Source organism: Trachemys scripta, chromosome 2, assembly GCF_013100865.1.
Source record: "Trachemys scripta elegans isolate TJP31775 chromosome 2, CAS_Tse_1.0, whole genome shotgun sequence".
Classification (NCBI taxonomy): Eukaryota; Metazoa; Chordata; order Testudines; family Emydidae; genus Trachemys; species Trachemys scripta.
The window spans coordinates 276,108,434-276,127,605 of NC_048299.1; the positions used below are offsets into that span (position 1 = coordinate 276,108,434).

General features: G+C 43.8%; 1 protein-coding gene across 7 annotated transcripts in view; it reads right to left on the reverse strand.

Moving 5' to 3' along the window:
- TSNARE1 (t-SNARE domain containing 1) overlaps positions 1–19,172 on the reverse strand; it is a 609,011-nt gene that overhangs the window by 586,585 nt on the left and 3,254 nt on the right. The window contains exon 2 of one of the 7 annotated variants that reach the window (XM_034763704.1): positions 2,282–2,453. The exons of the other annotated variants lie outside the window; for them this stretch is intronic. The gene's annotated coding sequence lies outside the window, so the exon portion shown is untranslated. The remainder of the gene's footprint in view (positions 1–2,281; positions 2,454–19,172) is intronic. 7 annotated transcript variants of the gene reach the window in all.

Consider the following 19,172-nt stretch of genomic DNA (forward strand, 5'->3'; position numbering starts at 1 on the left):
CATTTGTGTCACATCTCAAATCATAATGGAGGCCCTGTGGGGCAGGGGCCTTGCCTTTTATTTGCAAAGCATATTTTGGGGACACTAAAGAATATGGAGTTTCTTCATGATCCTACTTAAATAAGAAGAGATGACAAGGTGACATTCAGAACAGTCACTTATAGCAGCACTGGTCTAAAAAGGAGGATGAATTAATAGGCTACTCCTTATCCTATTATAGTCTGTGGGAATTTTCCTAAAGTAAGGAAGGTCAGAACAGCCCCATAGAGACCAGCATCCCACAACAGAAAAATACCCATTGGGAAAAGTTGCCATCACTAGTCAATTAAGATAAATTGTATACAGTGCAATGTCTTATAACCCAGATACTACGCCACACAGTATGATTATGAGGAGACATTTTATTGTAGAAACTAAAGTAAAACCACAGCAAATAAAACGGTATTTAACAACCCTATCTTACAGTTTAAAAGGTACTGCTCACAGGAGTAAGGGTAGCATAACAGTGTCACTGCTTTACGTCTCCAAAGTAAAGCCCAATGACATCAGTCTAAGTCTTTCCCTTGACTTCAATGGAGTTTCTATCAGAGCCTGTGTTTCTAACTGTAGGTTTCAGTACAGACTATTACAGTGTATGTTACACTAGTTACAGTGTGCTCTATCACACATGCCTCAGCACGCGGTAGTACTATGGACTATAGTAAATATTACACCACATCTCCACATACTATTGCGTGTTTGAATGTTGGTAACTAATAGCAGAGTTTCTACACTCTGCAGCGGCAGTCAAAAAAGCAAACAGGGTGTTAGGAATCATTAAAAAGGGGATAGAGAATATCTTATTGCCCTTATATAAATCCATGGTACGCCCACATCTTGAATACCGCGTACAGATGTGGTCTCATCTCAACAAAGATATACTGGCATTAGAAAAGGTTCAGAGAAGGGCAACTAAAATGATTAGGGGTTTGGAATGGGTCCCATATAAGGAGAGATTAAAGGGGCTAGGACTTTTCAGCTTGGAAAAGAGGAGACGAAGAGGGAATATGATAGATGTATATAAAATCATGAGTGGTGTGGAGAAAGTGAATAAGGAAAAGTTATTTACTTGTTCCCATAATACAAGAACTAGGGGCTACCAAATGAAATTAATGGGCAGCAGGTTTAAAACAAATAAAAGGAAGTTCTTCTTCACACAGCGCACAGTCAACTTGTGGAACTCCTTGTCTGAGGAGGTTGTGAAGGCTAGGACTATAACAGCGTTTAAAAGAGAACTGGATAAATTCATGGAGGTTAAGTCCGTTAATGGCTATTAGCCAGGATGGGTAAGGAATGGTGTCCCTTGCCTCTGTTTGTCAGAGAGTGGAGATGGATGGCAGGAGAGAGATCACTTGATCATTACCTGTTAGGTTCACTCCCTCTGGGGCACTTGGCACAGGCCACTGTCGGTAGACAGGATACTGGGCTAGATGGACCTTTGGTCTGACACCATATGGCCGTTCTTATGTTACGTACACAAATGCCATCGTCAGTCACTATAACTTCACTGTACTATTTTAATACAGCTTCATTACAGTATATTAACACTGTAGTAAATACCATAGCTTCTGCAAAAACTCAATGGCAGGATTTCCTTTAGTGATGTACTAACATTTTACTACAATAGTATTTTTCCCACGGCAAATACCAATTCTCCCTATTTTTCCCACAAAGTATTGACGATGTTGAACCTGTTCTGTAGATAGAATGAGGATTTCAGATTCCAGAGCCATCAGTCTGGAGCCTGTTACCCCAAAATCTCTCCTAGCCCCATGGATTTCAGTGGTATTTAAAAGTGTATGTCTGTACATCGATTTCATACGTTAGCAGGTGTGGTGTGGTCGTGTGGGTTTTTTACATATATAAATGCTCCATTCCAGAGTTAAGGTTTATAAGCCAAATAATGTATTTTTGAAGTTCACACACACATTACCAAAAGATAAACTCTGAAAAATATTCAAGAGCATGTTATTGGGAGCCAGATATTCACAAGTGTGTGCACACTTCTGAAATTCAGCAAACTTAAGCCCTGCTTTCTTTCCCACCCAGCATAGGAGGAAGCATTTCTCATGCATATTCAGCCTCTCTACACAGCAAATCCCAGACATTTTCACAGGTCTCCTCCACCATAAAACCTATAACCAAAACCAAAGACTCCCATCTCTCTAGGACAAGCAGAGCATGATCTCGCTGGAGTGGCATAGTGTGGTGTTCTATTAGATATTATTTTCAAAATACTCACACGTGGCCAAGGGTAAGCGTTACCAGCTTCCTGTGTTATTCTGAATTCTCTCCCAGCCGAGGAACATACAGTACCTCCAGTGCCCCTTTCAAACCTCTTCTCCAGGAGTATGTGGGCTGAAATATGCTCACAGCGATGGAATGGTGCCCCGAGCTCTCCTTCAGAAACCTCCCTACACAAAAGGAATTGCAACAGCCATTTATCCCCAAGGACAGGTCTATCCAAAATTCTCAGGTAAACCACACCAGAAACACAGGCTTGGTTGCCTCCAGACCTTGTGGGAGCAACAACAGGGCTACCTATGTCAGAGGTAATCCAAGGAAACTGTGTATTTCCTTTCATCATGGATTCATACTCTCCACACATTGTTGAACCAGGAATCTACTCCACCACACAGTCTTTGTTCTGGGATTTTATCCCCTGGACTGGGAATGACTATGGGATCCTGCAAGGATTAAACTATTGGCATAAGCCAGGTAGGGCCACAACCCAACACAAATTTAGCAAGACTCTGCCAAGTCTATACGGGAAATCCCATGCCCAGGACCAAAATAATGTGGGACCAGCAAAATGACAGTGTGTGTAAGTGAGTGTGTCCTGGACAAAGGACAAACTGGAAAAGGTGGTGGCAACCTTACCTCCAGCCCAGCCTTACCCACCTCAGAACCAAGATGGAACCTGACTTAAGAAGATGAACAAAATACAGAGTCCAGCACTCAAAAAGAAGGCCAATAGAAGAAATGTTGAGGTGCCCACTCAAATAGGGGATGAAGGTGTCCAAGGGGGAGTAGAAGCAGGGGAGAGATGAAATTTCAAAGACAAACAGACCCTGATTCATTAAAGAACCTAAAGCACACGCTTGAGTCCCATGGGACTTGCGCGCGCACACGCGCACACACACACACACACACACACACACACACACACACACACAGTTTGTTGCACTGGGGCCATAGTTCTGGCTTTCCCAGGCTCAGTGCAGTCGTAGTCAGGAAACTGAATGCAAAAAGGACATATCCTTGTTTCATAGTAATTTGTCCCTCCCTCACTTCTATATTAAAATTCTCTCCTTCGGCAAGTCGAAACACGATGCATCCATTTAACTGCCGCTCAGCCCAAGAGCCGAAAATCAGGCTCCTCTTCCCGTACCCATAGATCACAGCCAACAGCAAACGAAGCCACAGCTGGACCTGAACTGATGATGCTGTGCAACAGGCAGAAGAGAATCCCGTTCACTCCCTTGGAGTTACAGTAGACAGGGTGCAATAAAAACTGGCTATCCTCAGCTTAGTAGACAGGCACACAGTGAGCAGATGTCAACAGCACCAAGGTGCACTCTTTAGATCAGAACTTTGATTTAGGAGCCATATCCTACATAAACACTTGGCACAGAAAATTGTTTTTTATTTGTATTATGGTAGCACCTAGAGGCCCCAGTCAGGGATTAGGTCTCCAGTGCACTGCACACGCGTTCGTATACACACACACACACACACAGCGCATGCCACAGAGAGCTTCTGGTCCAAGCATAAGATGAGACAACAGATAGATACAACAGACAGGCAGCACAATGTCACTGGGAGTCAATTACAGTACGTGCACAACCAGAGTTCACAGCACACCAGCTGCCTAAACCATTGTCAAGTGTTTTGAAACCCCATTCTCCTGTGGGGCCAAGCTCCAAACTGGGCCCCACTGATGGACTGGCACAAGAGAGGAGCAGAGGTAAGGAAAGGGGATCAGTCAATTGTGGTGACAAACCAAAACATGAATGAGACTGATGGGATAAGGAAAAATTAGTTCCAAGCTTCCAGTAGGGCTGATGTAAGAACTGTGAAGATCAAGATTTTTAAAAAAATAAATTAAAAACCACGGGGACAAAGTCTGACTGCTGTTCCCATCAGGGTCTCTTTGTCCTTAATTCACCCCACTGGCTAGGCATTGCATGTCAATCTCAAAATAAAACATTTTAACCAAGCTTCAAATCACTATAATTTGAATATTTAACAAGGTACTTTCCCTTCAACTACATCCAGGGAGACAGATGAAGTTTTCTGTAGCTGTAATTTGTTATGACAACATACAAGCAGGACCAGAGCCATGATGGCAGGCCTCAGGTACCCACCGCAGATTCAATGCCCTGCAAAGAGCTCCCACAAGAGCTTAAATAAGAGACATCACCAGCACTGCTGAAGTGACCAGCCGTTCAGACATCCCTTTGCTGGGGTGGTAACCTGTGGTTTCTTCAGTTACATTTTACCCTCCAAATAGTCACAGAATGGTGTGCACCGATTGTGTCAAGGGTCAGCGATGATTAACTTCCAGTGCAGACTGTGATTCTGAGATCCCTTCCAGACCCCCAGAGCAAAGAGAACATTTCAGATATTTACGGTATTCAGATTACACAATAAAGAAGAGACACCCCAACTGAAGCTCGAAGTGCCCTAATTAAAACTTAAGCCAGCAGCCACAAGGACCAAAACACTGATAATGTAAGCCTGCCAGTTGGCAGCATTAAAATCAAAGAGAGTCAACAATTCCCATTTCCAGATGACATCAAGCTAGGAGGGGTTGCAAGCACTTTGGAGGACAGGAACAGAATTCAAAACAACCTTGACAAATTAGAGAACTGGTCTGAAACAAACAAGATGAAATTCAATAAAGACAAGTGGAAAGTACGCCACTTAGGAAGGAAAAATCAAATGCACGATTAAAAAAATGGGGAATAACTGGCTAGGCGGTAGTACTGCTGAAAAGGATCTGGGGGTTATAGTAGATCAAAAATTGAATATGAGCCAACAATGTGATGCAGTTGAGAAAAGGGTTAATATGTTTCTGTGGCGTATTAAAAGGAATGTGGTAGATAAGACATGGGAGGTAAGTATTCCGCTCTGCTCGGCAGTGGTGAGAGCTAAAGTACTGGGTCCCACACTGGGTGTCACACTTTAAGAAAGATACGGACAAACTGGAGAGAGTCCAAAGGAGAATAACAAGAATGACAAAAGGTTTAGAATACCTGACCTCTGAGGAAAGGTTAAAAAACCTGGGCATATTTAGTACTGAGAGACGATGATTGAGTGGGGATCTGATAACAGGTCTCAAAATGCAATTCTGAATGGGTGTTTCCATTGGGGTTCACAGGGATCGGTTCTTGGCCCTACGCAATTTAACATTTTTATTAATGACCTGGAAGAAAACAAAATCATGACTGATAAAAAATGGAAACACCACAAAAATCGGGAGAGTGGTAAATAATGAAAGGGACAGGTCACTGACATAGAGCGATCTACATCGCTTGGTGAGCTGGGTGAAACAAACAATACGTGTTTTAATACGACTTAAAGTAAACGTATACATCTAGGAACCAAGAATGTATGCTATGTATACCAGATAAGGGACTCTATTCTGGGAAGCAGTGACTCTGAAAAAGATTTGGTGGTCGTAGGGGATAATCAGCTGAACATGAGCTCCCAGTGAGATGTCATGGACAAAAGGGCGAATGCAATTCTTGGTTGCATAAACAGGAGAATCTCAAGTAGGGGTAGAGCACATAGGCATAGACTTACTCAGATCACGGGGGGGTACTCGATCCCCACACCGCCCCAGGCTCCACCCCTGCTCCACCCTTCCTCCAAGCCCCCACCCCGCCCCACCTCTTCCCGCCCCCGCCACACCTCCCGCTCCTTCCCCTCCCCCCGAGCGTCTCCTGCACACCATGGAACAGCTGATCGCGGCACGCGGGAGGTGCTGGGAGGGAGAAGGAGGAGCCAATCAGCAGGGCTGCCGGTGCACAGGAAGTGATGGGGTGGGGGAGGATGGGGAGGTGCTGACCTACAGGGCTGCCAGTGGGTGTTGAGCATCCACTATTTTTTTCCATGGGTGCTCCAGCCCCAGAGCACCCACAGAGTCGGTGCCTATGGTAGAGAGGTTATATTACCTCTTTCATTGGCACTAGTGCAACCACTATTGAAATGTCTTCTAACGGTGGCCAATTCCAGACGCTTCAAAGGAAAGGAACAGAAAAGGGCATTTATCAAAAGATCCATCCCCTTATTGTTCAGTTCCAGCATTTGTCAGTCAGAGGCTTAGGGACACCCAAAGCATGGGGTTGCTTCCCTGACCATCTTTGCTAACAGCCATTGATGGACCTATCCTCCATGAAGTCATCTAATTATTTTTGAACCCATATATAGTTTTGGCCTTCATAACATCCCCTGGCAACGAGTTCCACAGGTTGACTGTGTATTGTGTGAAGAAGTACTTACAATCCATAAGTACCCACATGGGGAGCAAATATTTAATAATGGACTCTTCAATCTAGTAGAGAAAGGTGTAACGTGATCCAGCGGCTAGAAGTTGAAGATGGAGAAATTCAGATTGGAAATAAGGTGTACATTTTTAACAGTGAGGGTAATTAACCACTGAAATAATTTACCAAGGGTCGCAGTAAATTCTCCATCACGGGCAATTTTTAAATCAAGCTTGGATGTTTGATATGCTCTAGGAATCATTTTGCATAAATTCTGTTGCCTGAGTTATCCAGAAGGCTGGTCTAGATTATCACAATGGTCCCGTCTTGCCTTGGAATCTCAGAATCTCTGAACAGTCTTCAAATACATTAAGGGCTGTTATAAAGTAGAAGGCAATCAATTGTTCTTCATTGTCCATTGAAGGCAGGACAAAGAGTAATTAACTTAACCTGCAGCAAGGGAGATTTAGGTTTGATATTAAGGAAAACTTTGTAAATATAAGGATAGTTACTTACTGGAACAGGTTAGCTAAGAGATAGTGAAATCCCTGTCATGGGGGGTTTAAGAACAGGTTAGACAAACACCTGTCATGGATGGTCTAAGTCAGTGACTCTCAAACTTTTGGACTGGTGACCCCTTTCACATAGCAAGCCTCTGAATGCGACCCCGCCTTATAAATTAAAAACACTTTTTAATATATTTAACACCAGTACAAATGCTGGAGGCAAAGCAGGGTTTGGGGTGGAGGCTGACAGCTCGCGATCACACCATGTAATAACCTTGCGACCCCCTGAGAGGTCCCGACCCCCAGTTTGAGAACCCCTTGTCTAGGTTTACTTGGTCCTACCCTAGTGCAGGTCTGTCAAGGTCCCTAAGAGGGCCTCCATTTCTATGGCTCTATGAAATGACACCTACTAACCAGAGGCTGAAAAGAAGCCTGGAGCCTCTAAGCAGGGTCTAAGAACAGGCAAAAATCCCATCACATCAATGTTGGCTGACACAGAGAGCAAAGCTTCCTACTAGAGGGCTGTCCTTGGGAACTCGCTTGTGGATCTGAAACACAAAACCACCCCCAAACTCTGTATTTCAATGCTTCCTCTGGTTCACGTGTTTGTAGAGTTTTATACAAACAATAAAAAGGACATCTTATCCATATGTTCTAGGCTCCCTCGACATTACTTAGATTACATCCTAACTGTAGAAGCATTTTAAGATACCTCACCATCAGGAAACTTATCAACTCAGTGGTATTTCCTAACTTCTGAGTGCTGGATTTTGAATGCTTAATAGCATTCTTTAAGAAGAGTTTTTCTTTATGTAATTGCTATAATATTTGTTTACAGTCTGACAGTGGCCAAGTCGTGATATGTGAATGGAAGGGAAGAGAAAAGAAACAAATCATGCACCTAGTCAGTGTCTGGCAAAACGTGTAGGAGGCAGACATTTCTGACTCAAGCAAGCAATCAGTTTAAAACCAGGTGGAGAATTGGAGCACGCACCTTCAGCTATTAAACTAGCGCACATCTCCTCCCTCGGCACACAGAATGTTTTCCTCTCTTCTGGGCGCTGCACTCTAAGCTGCAGAACTGCCACTCGAAGGGTCATCCTGCTTCATCCCAGTTCCCCTAAGACTGAGGTTCCTCTACAACTGGAGAAGGAAGAACAGGTCCCAGATATGACCAGGCAGCACCACAGCTGCTACAAGTTGCAGGTATGTCTTAACAATCCACCGAATGTGCGATCAAGTCGATGGAATACAGTGGCAGGGGAGGTGCCGTTGATGTCCAGCAGCTAAGGGGTTACTTTAATTTCAAATTTCACCCAGTGTATTTATGCAGAACAGCTACCCTAATCCACTACCAGCTAAGGGCTGCGTTCTCTCACAGCAAGGATGGACTTGGTAATGAACTGTGATGTTTAAAAACGGATTAGGGCTGTTTGGTTTAATATGCATCTTCAGACTATGCTAATGGAATCATTACATTTACATATAGGGCAGGGAGCTATTTTGCAGGAAAGCATTTAGAAAGGAACCCTGAGTCGACAAGCAATAGCTTTATGGCCATGAGGCAAACCAAAAAGCTGGGTGAACGGGAACACATCTCCCATAACAGAAAGCAAGCTGCAGAAGGCTCGACTCCGAAGGCTTTCTGCTCAGAGGTAAGGACAACACTTCCAACTGCAGCAAGATGGACCGGCAGTTATAATGCTCCATTAGAGGGGGCTCATTTGTAGACATCAAGACAGCAATGGGAGAGTGAATTGGATTCTATTCTGACGCCAGTATCAGCAGCTGAATTCTTAAATAAATTCAAGTCGCAATTCTGCCTACTGTTACACCCGAAAACAATAGGGTTTGCAAACATGTAACTGGTGACAGAATTTGAAGACAATAGGATTGTACAGGTGTATCTGACAGAATAATCTGCTCTACCAAAATCCTTGGGCTATCCCGTCATTGCAGAGCTAACAAATCATTGACAGTCGAATTACCTCGAGTTAGGCCAATCTCAAGTGAGAGCAGTTGCACTGTGCGACACCACTGAAGTTACACAGAGTGGTTGTGTCAGCAGCTGAGGAGTTGTGCTAACTCGAACTAGAGCCTATACCCTGACGGATTGGCCAGCTTGAATTCAAGCACCGCCACGCACTCAAGTTAAAGGGTTTTGTATGTGGATGGAACTTGCGTTAGGGGGTGTGAAGACACACGCTTTGAAGAACTCAATTTAACTCTCAGATCCCAAGATGAGTTTTGAAGGACGAATGCAGGGGCAGGAAGGTGGATGGCTCATTCCTACCTACTAGACCTGGCATAGTCCAATAACTATCTTATCTATCTATGTAGGGTTCTATACTGCCATCTATCACCATGGCATTTGTGCACCTACCACATAAAACCAATAGCAAAGTCCCTATCAACTTCATGAGTCTCTGGCATATCTCCCTTTTCGGTGTCAAAACTCTGTTCAGGATAGGGAGCAGGGGGGGATGGCATGGGGTGTTCATGGTTTGTGCATCATTGATAGTGGAAAGGCTTTCTTAAAGAGGAAGAAGGGCTTGCAGTGTTTCCTATGGCTGGCCAGACTCTGGGTTCTCCTGATCTCCTCTAGAAGATTGTTCCATAGCTGGATTCCCTCGACTGAGAATACTCTGCTCAACTCTCACATGCTTCGTGCTGGGCTTAGTGACCCAAAGGAGAACAGCTGTCACTGTAGTTCATAGATCAAAATTCAATTTTTGATGTAGTTGGGGCTTGATCCATTAATTGTTCCAAAGATTAGGACCAAGGCCTTAAACCGGCATCGGAAGCTGATTGGAAGACAGTAGAGAGATTTGAGCATAGGCCAGGTATGCTCATGGCAGCCTGAGCCAACAAGAAGGCGGGAAGCCACATTCTGTACCATCTGGAGCTTGTGAATCGTCTGCACATTCAGCCTCAGAGACGAGTTACAGTAATTCAGCCTGGAGGTGACGAATGCCGGGATCACTGTGGGCAGGTCTTCATCTGGGAGTTTCCTAGCACGCTGGAGGTAAAAAGGCATTTTGGGAAACAGATGCTACCTTGTCATCCAAGCTTAGTGAGTGTCCCTAGCCTCTGTTTGCCAGAAGCTGGGAATGGGTGACAGGGGATGGATCACTTGATCATTACCTGTTCTGTTCATTCCCTCTGGGGCACCTGGCAATGGCCAATGTCTGAAGCCAGGATACTGGGCTAGATGGACCTTTGGTCTGACCCCGTCTGGCTATTCTTGTGTTCTTATGAGTCAGGCAAGATCCCAAAGCTTTGACCACTTTGACAAACAGGGGCTGTGAGCCTTCGATGGTAGGTGGAGACAACATCATGGCCAACTCATCAATGTATTTCCCCTTTCCAACCAGCATCACTGCAGTCATGCCTATATTCCACTTGCTCATCGTCCTGTAGGCATTCTGATGTTCTAGTCGTGGTGGTGGTGCTTGCATCAGTTGAGGTAGATAGTGAATGTAACCAGCATCCTGCTGGCAGCTGAGCCCAGGGTGTCTCATTATTTCTCCCGGTGGTCTTATGTTGATACTAAAGAGAAGTGGGGATAGGAAGGATCCCACCAGGGGAGCACCCCTGGAGAGGAAGGGCAGTTACCCATCACCACTCAAGAGTTCTGCCAGAAAGGAATGAATGCCACTGTACTGCTGGGCCTTCTACTCCTGCTGTAAACGTCTTTCTGATACACTATGGTCCACTGTATCAAAGGCTGCAGAGAAGCCCAGCAGTACAAGCTTGGAGTTATCTGTGTTCATGAACACAAAGACGTCATTGTTTTAGTGCTGCTAGAGCCATCTCTGGTCAGATCCCTGGTCTGAACCCTAATTGTGAGGCATCGAGGATGCTGGCCGATGTCTCATATGTTTGAAGAGAGATATTACTTTGGAAACTGTAACAAAACCCACCAGCTGCGACAGGGTCTAGAATGGTCCTGACCTATATTTGATCTGTGAAATCGTATTGCTTAGTGTGTTGTCTTGGAAGTCAAATGTCTGTTTTATCACTTCTCTCTCATCATCTCCATTCCTCCTCCTTTACCTGGCATTTCATCCATTGCTAACTATGAATAACTCATTATTGTGTAGTAGGAATGCAAATCATCCTTCCCTTACTCAACTATTTGCATACTGCAGTTGTAGTGGATGAGACAAAATGAGACAACAGGGGGCTTGAAAAAGACAGGCCTGGCTTTAGTCAGGAATGAGCCAATAAGACCAACCAGCAAACCTATGAAGTATCTAAAAACCCTATTCTCCCTTCCTCCTCCTCATAGCTTTAAGACTTGTTTTGTCTCTAGAGGTTTTAAAAACAAATGGATCTGTTTTCTTTAGTCTTACATCAAACCCATCAATTTAGTTTTCATGTTTATTTTTTAAATCCAAAGCAAAATATTTCTACAGCTAGAAATGGGAACAAAGTTACAAGTCACATTAATGATCATAAAAGAAAAACAGATACAAAGCTACACTATCTCGCATGTGGTCAGGTTTTCATAGGTGTTGTAATTTCAATAAATGTGTTGTGCTCAGGGAAATGAGGAACTCTACTGACTAGAACCAGGCAAAACAATATGCATGCTTCCACTCCAGCATAAGTTTGTGCCCATGCATCTCTCTCCTGGCCAGGCAACACCACTTATTATTCCAGGCTCCAGATAAAAATAAAGCAAAGCTGTGTTGTGTGTATTTTTTAATTCTTTCGACAAAAGCGGGAGGAGGTACAAGAAAGAATTCCTCTTCAGTTTATAATAAAAGTAAAGCACTAAACAGAGATCAATGTTTGTGGCAAAGAACACAGAATAATACTCAGGTGAAACCATTTGACACTTAACAAACCCTATTATAGCTTTGCCAAATTTGATTTAATTGTGTGACAGATTTGGAAAGCCATTCAGGCTTCGAGATTAATTATGAAAAAATAGAAGCTTTATCCATTTCTGGTCTTATAATTGTTAAGGAGCAGTTCCACTCTGCAAAGCAATTCCAAAATGTGCTCAATTTTTTAGAGAGAGAATTGTTTATCCCCCCAATTTCATGAGCCAACTCCTCTGATCACAATCTAACTTTCTCTTGTATGGTTCCCTTATAATTAGACAACAAACTAAATGACCTGATTTACTTATAAATAACTCTCTAATCTACAAGCAGCTCTCCCTTTCCCCTTGTTTTGGTTGTTTCCCTTCCTCTTTCATCCCAGGTCATTACCTGCCTAATTTAGTTTATAAACTCTTCAGGGCTGGCATTTTGCCTTTGTTATTGATAGGCACATCTAGAGCAATCATCACCGTAGCCAGCCAAGCATTTTTTTCCTACGGCATTATATACACAATGACAGTGGGTGTATATGGCACCGAGCTACATTGGAGCCTCTAATCAAAGAAATTAAGAGATGGAGGAGGAGGAGGAGAACAATCAGATCAGTTCATCCACCTACCCCTGTCAGTACCACACTGTTCTGCTTGTGTTTTCTAATATTTTGTCCAAGCTAGTCATATACCATCAAAGCGATGGTGCTTCCATCATGTTCTTTAGGAAACTTCTCCAGTCTAACAGCCATTTCTCTTAAGTAGGCTTTCCTGATGTTCCGCCTCAAGTATTCTTTTGCTCAGTTTTATCCCATTTCTCCTTGCGATAATCCTCTTTCCTATCCCACCCTAATGGATTCCTCTGAAACCTAGGGCTTTGCATCCTTGGAATATTTGCTCGCCCACCATGACCTCCCCTCTTTGTCATCCTTTGGCCAGTCCCTACATGTTTTGTTCTATCTACTGTAACACATATAACAAACAATGGTCCTATGACCAAAGCGTTCAGCGAGCAATGACCTTCGCCAACCGGCAGGACAACCAAACTACTCTGTGAATTATCCGACGTGTCGACCAGGAGGTGGCAGGCATAAGAGACGAAAGCTACTCCGGAGACAGAGGGAGGATCAGGGAGAAGAGAACTGGCTGAAGACGGGGTTTGAGCGCAGCGCTCCTCAGATTTCATTAACTAGGAAGAAAAGAAAAAGTGCTGTCTGAAGGAAAGAGAAATACCAAACGGCACTAATGGGCCGAGAGCCAGTGAGCAATCAATGGCTGCACTGAAGTGGAGAGCAATGCAATCCAATATAACTAGTTTATATAGCGTCTGACATACAAACTATCAAAAAGCTTCTCTGAGTTAATTTCCCTCTTCCCTCTGCTATTATTTATGGAGGCCAGGGCAGAGGAGAAGAGAGACACTTTCAGATGGTATTTGAAAAAAGATGCGGAGCCAGTGAGGCAGGGAGATACAGAAAGGCTGTTTCAGGAAACATGCACTGCAGAGGAGAAGCTCCTGGACCAACCGTGGTGGGACACCGTGATGGGACAGAAAGAAGGTCACTACCAGATGAGTGGATGGAGATTCTCAGGGCAAACTGGGGGAAGTCCTGTTCCATGGCTCCTTCCCTTGCGCACAGTGCCTTTACTAAGGGAGGTTCGGAGGGGGAGAGATATTTGTCTGTCATCTTATGAGGACCTTTCCCAGCAGAATAGGTTTTTAAGAAGTATGAGGACTGCCATATAGTTCAGGCTCAAAAATGTCTCCTTCCTTAACAGAAGCTACAGTGAACAGTCACAATATGTGTGCCCCCAACTCTGCAAGTCGCACCACACACCACTGGGTGAAGTCCCAGTCAAGTCAATGAGGCCCCACCATGCAGCAGACTGCAGGCCTGGAGCCTTCAACAGCTGCATATATATAAAATGCAACAAGTGCATTAATAAGGAAGCAAGCTTGAGCACTGATCCAGGAAATGAAAAGGTTCCTACGCAAGGCTGCACTGCACATAGCTCATATCAAGTTAGATAATTAGGCCTATTATTTTTCGGTGACCAACTTGAGATAGCTGGTGCCTGATTTGCAGAGGTGCTGAACACTCAGAGCTCCTCCTGCAGTGAAAGGGAGCTAAGGAAAATCAGATCTGTTATCTCAAGTTAGATTCCCAAACACCAAGTGCCTGATTCTGTGAGGTGCTGCACGTCCTCAGGCAGGGCTCGTTTCAGTGGGAGCTGAAGGCAGTCAGCACCTTGTAGGATCAGGCGTTTAATGGTCTAACCTGTAGTCTACATTATTACTTATATTCACATAGCCAGGTAAACCTGGCGACTGGAACCTGACTATTTTGTGTGATATGCAAATGTTCAGCCTCAATGCTGCATTACCATTTTTATTATACACACATACATACACACACAGACACACAAACATTCGCACACTCCCTGTTTTAGTTTAAGAGGCAGAAAGAGAATAAAAACAATCCCCCCTTCCTAGCTGGCACTCTGGGGTTGTTTGGCACATCCCAGAAGATTTTTACATTCAATTCTCTTCATAAACAAAGCCTGCAGCTGCAGGTTCTTGTTTGGCAAGGGAGGTTTTTTGTTCACCTTTGTTAACTTAGCTGTGGCTGATGCACGATGCTGTTTTTATTGTAAAAAAGCCTAGGGCTTGACAACAGGTTTGTTCTAAATGATGGAAAGAAAAAGATTCTTTAATGCCATAGGCTTTTTAGTTAAGTTGTTGCCTAACAGGCTTTTAAAATTATTTTCACCCTCCCCCTGTCCCAGGTTATAACTTACCAAGCAACTCCTCCTCATTGAGAACTAGTCACATGTGAAGTTTATTCTGTGTTCATACAATGCCTAATACAAAGATGCCCAGATCCCAACTGGGACATCTGGTTGCAACCACAATCAAAAAAATAATAATTTTAAACCTCAGACCATTTGGGGTGGAGGTCGGAAGTGGACTATCGAACAGTTTGTATACAAATAACAACTGGGCAAAGTAAATTTCTTCCTAATTCAAACAGTTCATGAATTTTGCCCAAGCTTCCTAAAGAACTCACTTCCACCCTAGATAGTTTTAATCCCAAAGCAGGGGCTGGGGAAGTTATGAGCAAATACAAATAGTAGCTGTCATTGAGATGAATTTGCAACACCCCTCTGAGAAATAACCATCATTCACTGATTCACTACTTCTCGCTGCAAATGGTGCTCGTGTCTCTCACTAACAGCTACCATTTAATCACCCAGCCTTCTCATTGTATTTAAGTCACCTGACTTTTTAAAAGCTGATTTCTCACTACAGAATGGAGCCAGTTGAAAGGTGAAATTAGGAACATTCCAGCAAAACTTCTCATTTTGCATTGAAATTTTGAAATTAAAAAAAAAAAAGCCATTACTAAAGGAAAGGTTGGATTTACCTTCTTTTAAAATGGGATTATAATCTCTCTTATTACATCACACTTTCCTGTCTTGTTAGATGCTAATGGGAAATATCCTTTGGGTTCTGGTTACCATTTGTGTGGGACCCTCAAATATGGTTTACGGTCTCTTGGCTCCTCTGCTGTGATCTGCAACCACCATTAAATTCTATGCTAGAACTGCACTAAGATATGCAACCCTGTGATCCACAACTCAACACCCTGACTACATCACTATCGCACCCCAATTTCTCTCCTGTAGGACAGTAAACTCAAAAAGAAAAGGGGGATTCTCATTTCGTTTCTGTAGTGATCCCAGCTTTGCAGGCAATCGGGTTCATGGGCTGCTACCTATTCAGCTACTAATCAATTCAGCCTTTCACATCCTTAAAGCAACCCAAAGCCTCTCCTTCCCACACTGTGTTAACAGGGGTGTCTGAGGGATCAGCCTCTCTTACAGAAATCCTCACAAGCACTTGATGCACCAGCTGATAGGAACGCGGCTGCCCTCCGAAGATTGCTCAGAGACCTGCCCTTGTCTAAGGGAAGCCTCCAAAACACATGATAGCCAAAGATTATGGAGGAGGAAAAACTGAGCCTGGGCATGCAGATAGCATAGATGAGCATATTTTGATCTGAGAACTGTCTGCGCCACACAGCACTGCTAATAACATCTCTCCTGCCACATGCCAGGGTCATGTGCAACTCACAAGAAGATTCATAGATTTTAAGGCAACATTAAGATTATCCAGTCTGCCCCCCTCCCTTTTTATTTTTTTAATATGTAACTATCTCATAGAACTGGAAGGGACCTTGAAAGGTCATCGAGTCCAGTCCCCTACCTTCACTAGCAGGACCAATATTTTGCCCCAAATCCCTCTCAAGGATTGAACTCACAAACCTGGGTTTAGCAGGCCAATGCTCAAACCACTGAGCTATCCCTCCTGCATACCAAAGGCCAGAGAATTTCACATGGTAATTCCCACCGTGGAGAAAATTATGAGTTAGGTCACCGTACCTCGACTGTGGCTTTAAGACCCAGAAGAGAGGATTCCACACCAGGCCATGGAAAAACTTGGACTTTTTATTTAATTTTATTTTTAAACCCTGAATATTTAGTTCAATTCCAACACCAAAAAATACATTCACATTAAAAGCAATTGACATAGGGCTAATTTCTCTCCCTCAATCCCAAGTATCCAGACTTGGAGAAGGCAGGGGACGAGTGGGGCAATGGGAGAAAGGTTCCTGTGCCTACCAAGCACAGACACCACAGCAAGTCCATAGTGGAGTAGTAGACCACGGCACAGCAGGAGAAGGCTGGGGAGGGGACATGTTTTCACAGAGTCAGATGTTTTCAAGGCCACAAGAAACCATTACAATCTGGCCCAACCACCTGCGTGGCACAGGCCATAGCATTTCATCCAGTGATTCCCCCCACAACATTTGGGTAAGTTTGACTAGATCGTTTAGAAAAAGACATCCAAGGTTGGCTCTTAGCAATCGCAGCTTTCAGTTGTCCTGTATGCCCCTTGCCATTCATCAAAACAAATGCTCCCTTCCCTCAGCACCCGTCTTTTCCCACAGACAGGGATATATAACAAGAGAAGTGTCTCTCAAAGCTAATAGATGACTTCAGGGACCTCAGAAGCGTGCTGGAGAAGAAGAATGTCCAAGCGATTTTCTCGGAGATCCTTCCTGTCCCACGAGCAAAGGGAGACAGAAGCTTCTGGAAGCGAACTGCTGACTAGGTAAGTGGTGTAGGGCAGAAGGTGTGGCTTTTGTGAACATTGGTCCACCTTTTATCGTGAGAGAGGGCTGTACAGTTTGGAGTGGTTCCCCTTCTACTGAGGGGGAGGCAATCACCTTGCGGGAAGCAGGCCTAGAGCAATCAGGAGTGTGTTAAACTAATAACAAAAGCAGAGGGTAAAAAGAGGGAACAAATGAGAACTTATTTATAATATACAAAAATTGAGATGTTGAGAAAAAAAACTAATCAACAAACCAACAGTCACAAAGAGAAGTAATTCTTTAATTGCCTATACATCACTGCTAGGAGCCTGGGTAATAAACAAGAGGAATTGGAATTAATCATTTATGAGCATAAATTCAATCTAGTTGGTATTACTGGAATGTGGTGGGAGGATGTGCATGAATGGAATGTCACAATCAATGGTTATAACCTATTCAGGAAGGACTGAGTGGGCAAAAGGGGAGGGGGAGTGGCACTCTATGTCAAATATGGCATTACCTGTTTCCGAGTCACTAATAACACAGCAGAAAATCATCTTGAATGCTTTATGGATCAATCTCCTAGCAGACAGAGCCCAAGATGGGATACCAGTTGGTGTTTGCTACAGACCAACGAATCACACCGGTGAACAGGATGACCAGCTCCGTTAGATTTTACCTCCAATGTTGCAGAGATAATCTCCTTCAGCACACCGAGGCAGGCACATCTGTGCTCTCCTGCACCCTCTGCTGCTGCTTCAACAGCAGGTCCACTACTTCCCAGAGTTGAGGCATCAAAGCTTATACTCAAACAAGAACGTTTTTAAGCCACATTAATTTTGAGCTCTGCCAGAAACAGCGGGAAGTCTAAAATAAAGTCACCCAAATGAGAAAGCGAGACATCCAAGCTGGTGAGGAACTACGTAGCATTTTCCAGTTTCCAGATGGTTATTTCAAAGAATGAAGAGAGAAAATATTTTAAAGAGAGAGATACAATTTAGACAGCTCATAGAAGCATCTCCTTAAAGACCAGAGAGAATTAGAACAGTGAAGAGAGGTGCTACCAAACTGGACATTCAAATCCATTGAATCAACATTACATACAAGGTTCGCTCTTCAGGCATTTTTGTTAGGAATGGTCCCACTCTATTCCTGGGGGGATGGTGATTATTTTATTTAATTGCAATTATGCACGTTTAAAACACAGAGAAGCACATCGCAGGAACTAGGCACAGCAGAGGGAAACAGGCAACATACAATTCGGCCATTTGGTGGCATCAAAATTTTAATTAAAAAAATCCCAAGTAATATTGTAAAGAACGCAATATTGGCAAGCACCAACATGCACCCAACGATCCTACAGTGCTTTTGAAATACTGTCTAAGGGAACTAGTCCCATGAAGAGTGGGGATATACTAGTCAGGAATGATCAGGTGGTTAAAACTGCGAGTCAGGAAGTTTGGGTTCTGCCAAAGGGCTCCTGTATGATTTGGGGCAAGAAACCTTTCCACTCCTTAGTTGTCCTATCTATAAAAGAGAGATTCTGATACTACCTCACTAACAGTGAATGTTAGTGGCTTAATTCACAAACACACACAAAGATCAGAGGATCTTAATAAAAAGATGACATGTCCCCCCATGACAAGCACTAACACGGAACACATTGCAATGAGGTCGGATGCAGAGCATGGCGGTTGTCTCTAATTTTTCATTTACTTTAGCATGCTCTGGGAGAGGGCAATATTTTGAGCACGCTGCAGTAAAACATGAACTCTGAGCCAGCATGCTTCAGTCTAAAAGAGGTAAGAGCAGCCAGTAAACAACCTAAACAAGAACATAAGAACAGCCACACTGGGTCAGACCAAAGGTCCATCTAGTCCAGTATCCTGTCTTCCAACAGTGGCCAATGCCAAGTGCCCAGGGGGAATGAACAGAACAGGTAATCATCAAGTGATCCGTCCCCTGTTGCCCGTTCCCAGCTTCTGGCAAACAGAGCCTAGGGACACCATCCCTGTCCATCCTGGCTAACAGCCATTGACGGACCTAACCTCCATGAGTTTATCTAGTTCTTTTTTAAACCCTGTTATAGTCTTGGCCTTCACAACATCCCCTGGCAAAGAGTTCCACAGGATGACTGTGTATTGTGTGAAGAAATACT